The sequence below is a fragment of the Gouania willdenowi genome, chromosome 16, assembly GCF_900634775.1.
Source record: "Gouania willdenowi chromosome 16, fGouWil2.1, whole genome shotgun sequence".
Lineage (NCBI taxonomy): Eukaryota > Metazoa > Chordata > Actinopteri > Blenniiformes > Gobiesocidae > Gouania > Gouania willdenowi.
Window position 1 is genome coordinate 30,832,139 of NC_041059.1, and position 8,497 is coordinate 30,840,635.

The window sequence follows — 8,497 nt, forward strand, 5'->3', positions numbered from 1 at the left end:
ATTAGTATGGAGGTAGATGTGTGTCTTTGTTATTCAATTAAAAAAAAAATTCTATTTAAAACATCCCTTTAATAATAATATTTTAAAAAAAACTTTTCAATCTAAGAAAAAAGTGAAAAATATATATATGTGGTAGCTGATGTTCTGCCCACACTTGAGGTCCTGGGTGATGATGGTCCTCAGGAAGCAGAAGAACTCCACAGACTCCTAGGGTGATGGGGGTGATGTGGGCTGGTTTTACTATCTACTATCATCTCCACTGGCTTTAGAGAATTGAGCTCCAGGTTGTTCTGGCTTCACCAGGACAACAGACGGTCTGTCCCCTACCTGTAGGAGGACTCATCTCCATCAGAGACAGTTCAATGATGATCGTGTTGTCTGCAAACTTCGGGAGCTTGACCGACAGGTGAGTGTAGGTGCAGCTGTTGGTTTACAGGGAGAAGAGCAGAGTAGAGAGAACACAGCCTGTACCTCATCTTATCCCCAATGTGAGATAGATGTATGTCACAATCTATTCCTACCTTTATTAATCTGGAGATAATGTCATCATCTTTGTTAAAGATGGAGAGCGAGAGAGAGACAAAGAGAGACAGAGAGAGCAGAAAGGACAGGTAGGGCAAATCTTGCTCTCATGGACAGTTATTTCTAGAATCTAGATTATGTTTCAGTTCCACAGGGAGAGAGCTGCTATTTTTGAGCAGCGACATGCTTTCTTTGTGTTTCCAGATTACCACAACCCATTTAGGGAGAAGAACAGAGTCGTATCAGGCAGTAGCACCTAAAAGAAACAGAAAGAATGAAGTGTTAGAAATGAATTGATGGTAAGTAAAATGTGTAAAAAAAAAAAAACCCCAAATAGAGAAACTGTGAAAGCTGAGTTATGCCTTTAAGATGTTCAACCAGTTTGGTTAGTTTTCAGTTTTTCACTCAAGATAGTAACTAACCACTCCTTAAAAGCTTAATCCATACGCTCTCTATTGCACACAAACAACTTTATTATGGTGTTTGTTGTCAGCTCCTTAACAGAAACTTGATGGGTGTCTTTGATCATGCAAAAGAAATCCATCATCTGTCTGCTTTAGGGATACAGGAAGTAAAACCTGAGCTGTGTGGAATGTGTGAAGGCATCTGAGTAATGGAGAGGATGTTTGGATCACAGAGTTTCAGTTGTTTTCTATTACCCAGCTACCCAGAGATGTAGTACAACATGCATTTGTCATCAGGGAGAATGACGCTATTGTTTAGGCTTTCTCACAAAACTTGTTGGCCCAGTAGTGCATGGTGGTGACCCTACAGCAGACATAGGCAACTGGCAGCCCGGGGGCCACATGTGGCCCTCTGTCTAATTTTGTGTGGCCCCCAAAACCAATCCCCAAAAATTGTATTTCAAGAAGTTGGAAGGAATATAAAGCCCAACATGACAAAACATTCCTATTAAACACAAAATGACAAAGACAACAATGAAAACACAAACACATTACAGAATAGCTTCAAAGATGGGCAAAACTAAAACCCAGAAACATTTCAGAGACAGTATATTCTGCCCCGTACTGCATGGTCAGGCTGTAATATCACCAAGTTCATCATTGTGGGCCTATGCTACAAATCTAGATTCATTTAATCTCTGTTAACTGGCTTCAACTAACCAAACACTCCCTGTCAGACAGGAGCTGTTTTACAAACATCAATCACTTATGATTGTCACGGTTTGTGGATGGTGTGGACCCAAATGCAGAGAGATGGAGGCAAATAAGCATTCCTGGAACCAGTTCATGTTTATTACAAAAAAAAAAACTTAACTTAAATCCCAAAAAAAGACACAAGAAGGTGCAGGGAGAAGAGACCAAAACACAGCAGGACACGATGAGGGACGACAAGACACTGATCCAGCAGCCATACTGTGTCCAAGCACTCAGCTAAATAGTGAGGGAAGCTTGATTGGGAATGGGCCACACCTGGGTGGGAAACATGAGGTAGATAATCAGTCAGAAACCAAGCACACAGACGTCACTGGGGGGGTGGAGCCACAAGCAGGAATACCTGAAACACAAAGACCAGAGTTAAACACAAGAGGCCAGACTCAAACAGAATAAGCAAAGACAGAATAACTAAAAGAGGACCACAAGGGCTAAATAACAAAACTAAACAGAACCTGACAATGATCACAACACGCTAATTTAAGCCAAGTCATTACAGCTTCGCTACGTGTGTGCACATGAAAGGGGTGGAGATTGCAGCATCTGACCAATCAATGGAGAAAACTGGCAAACTGAGTGTCTTTACAATGAATGGAGGAAGAGTCTATGATCTTAAATAAATACATGGTATAATGAATATAAATCCATGATGACAGTGAAGAGCAACAGTGAAGTAGTGCAGCACACAGCAGGAGGCGGAGCTTTTATACTCGATCAGATCTGATCCACTTCATAACTTAGTACCGACCAGGTTGCTGAAGTTTAAAATGATGAATAATTAAAATCCATAATTCAGACCAAAGACAACACTGTTGTTACAGAAAAGGCAGGAATGAGAGAACACAGACAGGAAGCTGCTGACACAGCACAAGATTATTTATTATATTTATCCATTGGATGATAAACGGACAGCGCTCTGCAGTTAAACTTTGTTACAGCACACACGTGTTTCTATTCAAGTAGATCTCTATCACACACACTGGGATTAGAGATCTGTGCATAGATCGACACACAGGCTTCATCAGCTGACTGTAGATCAGTCCATTAGATATAAATCTATATCTTTCCTAAAGGATGTCATCGGTAAATGAAATTATTGCATTTGTCCATTAATAATCTTCTTTCCTAAACGCAGCTGTCAGATCTGCACCAACCAGGATCTTCTATCAATGGGCAGGTCGTTTTCTAAGAGATCAGAGATCTAATGGGATCGGGCAATGACACACAAAAGAAAAATAACAAAAACATACATAACGACTCCAAAAACATACAAAATGATTAAAAACTCACAAAACTAGACAAAACCCTTTTCTCCCCTGTATTAATGCTCGGATCAATCATTATTCTAATGCTGACATAAATGTTGATAATGTGGCCCTCAGATCAGATACAATCACGTTTTTGTGGCCCTCGCTGTGATAGAGTTGCCCTTCCCTGCCCTACAGTGAACCCTCAGCTCCCTCGTTCATCACAAGTTTGAGAGAGAGGAGTTGGAGAACACAAAGTAGGGCATCACACAGAACGTGCGTTTTCATTTTAAATAGGCACCAGACTCTACCTCACGGTTCTGAAGGCCAAAAATGAACTAGTCAGAAATAACTACTTATCTCTAAATGTCAAAATCATAATTGAAGAACAGTTGAGTGGTTCATTTTTGCATCAAAACTATCTGAGAAAAAATGTGTATGAAATGTATTAACTCCAAAAAGAGTTGTCACCACATGAATCTGATCTTGACTCCTTTCCCCCCATTAGGGAAATAAGAACAATCTGTAATTAGATCATTATTTAGTTTTTAGTATTTATTACAGATGTTAAAATTACTTGTCAGGGTCCAAAACTTCTCTTTTTTGAAGAGTGAGTTCACAACTCCTGTATCCCAAAGAACTCTAAAAAACCATATGATATGAGTTTTGGTAAACTATTCATCCTTAATTAATCTGGACGTGTGATAACTGGGCAATTTGCTCTTTAATTTTGCCATTATAAATGAATAACTACAGCTGGAGTTTCCAGGTAAGAATCACTGAAGAGATAAAGAAAAATTAACAACTTCAATGTCAGAAGATGCTTCCTTGTGGATGAATTAATATTGACATATAAAAAGAACACATCTGAGTACATTTTGCTTTTAAGATTTATTTCACAACCATCCAGTGTATAAAATAAATTAGTTCAAGAATTTCTGTTCACAACAACAAATCTTAGTGAGGTTTTCCCATAAAATCGAGACTTTTATTACGAGGCTACCTACTATGTGGACAAAAACACAATGTTTACAAATAGATCAAATATAGTTGTCAGCCAGTTCAAACATTAGCACAGTGGTACAACGTCAGTGGTTATAAACAAGCACGTCAGTAATCTACTAAAATATTCCTTTCAATCAGAACAGTAAGTTGTCGTGTGATAAAAATCAGTACAAAAAGAGGAGACAAAGGTAACCTACACCATAATGAAAAAAATACATAAACAGTTAAAATGTTATGTTTGCAACCAAATTACAGGATAACACTCAAAGACAGAGATCACAAGTCCTGCTGTAAAAATACAAGAGTTGGCTAGATAATCAATCAATCTTTTATTTGTATAGCGCCAAATCATAACCAATGGTATCTCAAGACACTTTACAGTAGAGCAGTCTTAAATGGATGGTAAATGGACTTGATTTGTATCGCGCTTTATCACCACACTGAAGCAGTCTCAAAGCGCCTTACATAACAGCTCATTCACCCAATCACTCTCACATTCACACACCAGTGGGACAGGACTGCCATGCAAGGCGCTAGTCGACCACTGGGAGCAACTTAGGGTTCAGTGTCTTGCCCAAGGACACTTCAACACATAGTCAGGTACTGGGATCGAACCCCCAACCTCTCGATCAGAAGACGACCCACTACCACCTGAGCCACGGTCGCACACACATATGCATATATACGTATATACACATACATATGTATCCCACACCCAACATGAATTCATCATGGCGGCAAGGAAAACCTTCTGTTAAGCAGCAGGAACCTTGTGTGGATCCCATTCCTATGATGAACAGCCATCCACGAGACAGAGTTGTTGAGACTCTGTAACTCCACACTAAGGATCCCACGGACCTGCAAGACAAAAGCCAGAAGGAGTACAGGAGCAAACACACAAGGGAAGAAGCAGACATAGAGGGAGTGTTATTAGAGAGAGGAATGGGACCCTCTCCGGTCCCTCTCTAACCTAAATGACCTCTCTCTTAACGCCCTCTCCAACCTCTCTCCAACCGAGCATGCCAGACCCCCCCGGCAGTCTATGCCTATTGCATCTTAACTATGAGCTATGAGCTGGTTCCTAACTAAAAGCTTTACCAAAGAGGAATGTTTTGAGCCTAACCTTAAAGGTAGAGAGGGTGTCTGCCCCCCGAACCGTGGTTGGTAGATGGTTCCAGAGAAGTGGGGCCTGATAACTGAAAGCTCTTCCTCCTATACTACTTTTAGAGACAAATGGAACAACGAGTAGGCCAGCATTTTGAGAGCGTAGTGTTCTGGGGGGATTGTATGGCACTACAAGCTCCTTGAGATAGACTGGTGCCTGTCCATTTAGGGCTTTATAAGTGAGAAGAAGAAACTTGAATTCTAATAATTCTAGATAAAAGTTTTGTATGCATATACTGTATATATTTAATATATAACTGCAATAACCAGTGCAATTGTCAAGCCTTCATAGCAGTTTGCTGAGGAAAGAGTTGAAGGAGAGACATTTCAGCAGTCCTAAATCAGCTGTAAAATACACTAAAAACAAATATCTATCATCTAATTTATTTCCTATCTATTGGTTACCTTGTTAGGCTTCCTAATTAATGAAAATATAGGTTTTAATATATTTGGTGTGGGCATCTGAGCCTTTTTTGTGTCAGTTTACCCCTAGATTTACATTTTTTTAAATAATAAAATGTGGGAAAGCTTGATATGAAACATTTTAATATTTGTTAACTAACGTGTAAAACTGTAACATGGTTCCCCAGTTTAGTGCTAAATTATAATTGACAATTTTTTTTCTCGAATTTTCAGGGCAAATACAATTACTAAGTCAAACATGTGAACTCAATTACAATGTAATTACGATTACGGCAGCAAAATATAAAAAAAAATTATAACTATGCCATAATTGTAATTGATTACCACTTATGCAATTACAATATTAATTGACCCCAACCCTGTTGTGAGGTCACATTCCACTACTCCAAAGCATGTCTTAATGGTCGTGGCTTTGTGCACTGGGGTACAGTCTAAATGGAATAAAAAAAGGACCTTCCCCAAACGCTGGTCCCCACAAAGTTCTTGGTATGCAAAAGTATTGGTTCCCAAACAGTGTGCCGCGGCACACTGGTGTGCCGTGAGGCAAGTCTGGGTGTGCCGTGGGATTTTGTGACAACCATACAACCATACCTATTTTTTTTCTTTTTTCGTTAAATATTTCATGAGTAATATAATAAGTAATTATGTACATTTACAGATATTTTAAATGATATGAGTGATAACAGGTGTTATAAAGGCTATTTTGCACAATAGGTGTGCCTTCAGATTTGTACTTGGTTTTACGTGGTGGTAGGATTATCCTTTACTGGAGATAAGGGCTGTATCTATATTTAGTGTATCCTTCAACTGTTTAACAAAATGGTTTTCTTTTACTGCATTTTAGTTCAACTAAATTCACAACATTTCAGGCAAATCAATGGTAGAAAAAAACTGATTTCTATAGTTTTTCTTTGTCATTTCCAGTCATATCATGCCTGGGGCGAGACCAAGACTGACACTTTATATGTTAATTTTCCTCTCTCTCTCTGTACCCCCTGTAGTGCCATCACGTAGCCCCATTTGAGAAACACGGTCATAGAGCACTGTATATTATAATTGATGATGATGACTTCACTCGTCAGCTAAGGGAATTATTGACAAAATATCCACTTTACCAACACCAGAACATCATTTTTACCTCATGTCTTGTTTATGTTTATATTATGTGATGAATACGTATATGACACACTGTGTACTTGTACACTAATGCAGCCTGAGCTGCTGCTTTCTGGTCATGGCTCTTGGTTTTCTTGATCTCCACCTGCTTTTTGGCATTTTTCTGCTGGGACTGGAACTTCTGGCGCCCACAGGCCATTTCTGATATTAGACCTAAACATCACCAAGTTTATTGAAAACAAACGCCACAAAATCAAAATCCCAAACGTACAAATTAGCTGTGAAACATCCTTCTAACTCGATCAATCACGGCAAATTCCTAAAGGGGAGTCTTAGACCGTTCATCGAGGAAAGCAAATTCTACTTTGATTTAGGGCTGGGCAATATATCAATATTCAAGATATATCGAGAAGGCTTTCAACAACAACTTTACGAGTTATTTGCATATATCGAGAAGGCTTTCTACGAACTGCAGCTTTAACTCCTTGAATAAGCCTACATTCTGAGTGAACTCATCCTATAGTAACTCTGTAAGTTGATCATTTAAATTGTAAAATTAACAAACGGCTACAGAATATGTGCCACTTTTTGCCTTTTCTCATCTAAGGGACAGCACGTGTGAGTGAGTTCTGTAGTGTGGCTTATCTAGGGGAAGGTCTGGGTTAGGACACATTTAAAAATCCATCTAAGTGTGCTTTTCATGCTGTTCTGCAGCGACTCTTAAAACCAATATTTTATTACGAAAGAAGCTATGAAATATATATCTCAGAAAGATGTAAAAAATTGTAAAAGACACTGTTATGGCTAGCCATTTTACATTTAATTAGTAGGACTTTCTTGTTGCAATTTTAGTTTTCACCAGTGGTATTTACATTTTGACATGTCCATATAATTTCAGATATCTGGAAAACAATTTTGACATGTTACAAATATATTTTCATGTAGTAATTACATTTAAACTAGAGAAAACTTATTTACAGATATATTTAATTTAAAATAATTAATTTTTCACATGTAAGAATAACAATTGTATACAGGATATCTACAATTGCATTTACTCATGTTTAAAAATACTATTGTAATTAGTGAAAATGCATTTTCCCATTTCAGATATCAACAATTGCAATCTGGATATGTGGGACATTTCAGATTAAATGTTTATATAAAAATATCAACAAAGAAATGTTTAATAAAAATTTTTGACAGTAAAAATGAAAAAGGAAAAAGATAGAAAATAGAAAAAAACAACAACAATTACAGGTAGAGACATTCTTCAAATCATGCCTAATCCTCATTGACAGCTCATTTATCAAAGCTATAATATCAAGAATCTGAAACAACAACAACTTTACGTCTTATTTGCATTGTGCTAAGACAAATAATTCAGTGTTCTATATAGGTGCATTACATTGACGCCCACTAGGTGGCATAGAACAGCAGTCACAAGGATTTGTTTCTCTCCATGTTAAAAATGGAGCTTTGTTTTGCTTTTTTCAACTCACAGTTTCAATAATTAAATAAACTTCACCTGACTTGTTATTGTTATTAGTAATTTTTAGACCTTCAAAATTAAAATACAGCCAAATATGGTTAGTGTTTTACATTTTGCTAAATAAAATACTAATTTATTAAGAAATACGACTTTACCTTCTATCAACCCGGAAGTTGAAATGCATGATTTCTCTGGAGCACCGCCTCTCCATGTGTGAGTGCCGCCTATTTCATGACGTAGCACGAGAGCCCCGGCAGCGTGGGCAACAACAGGTACGCCCACAAAACTTTGTAAACACATTTCTACCGTTGGAGGAGCGTAGTTATGTGGAGCCTTAGGTTCTCAACCCAGAG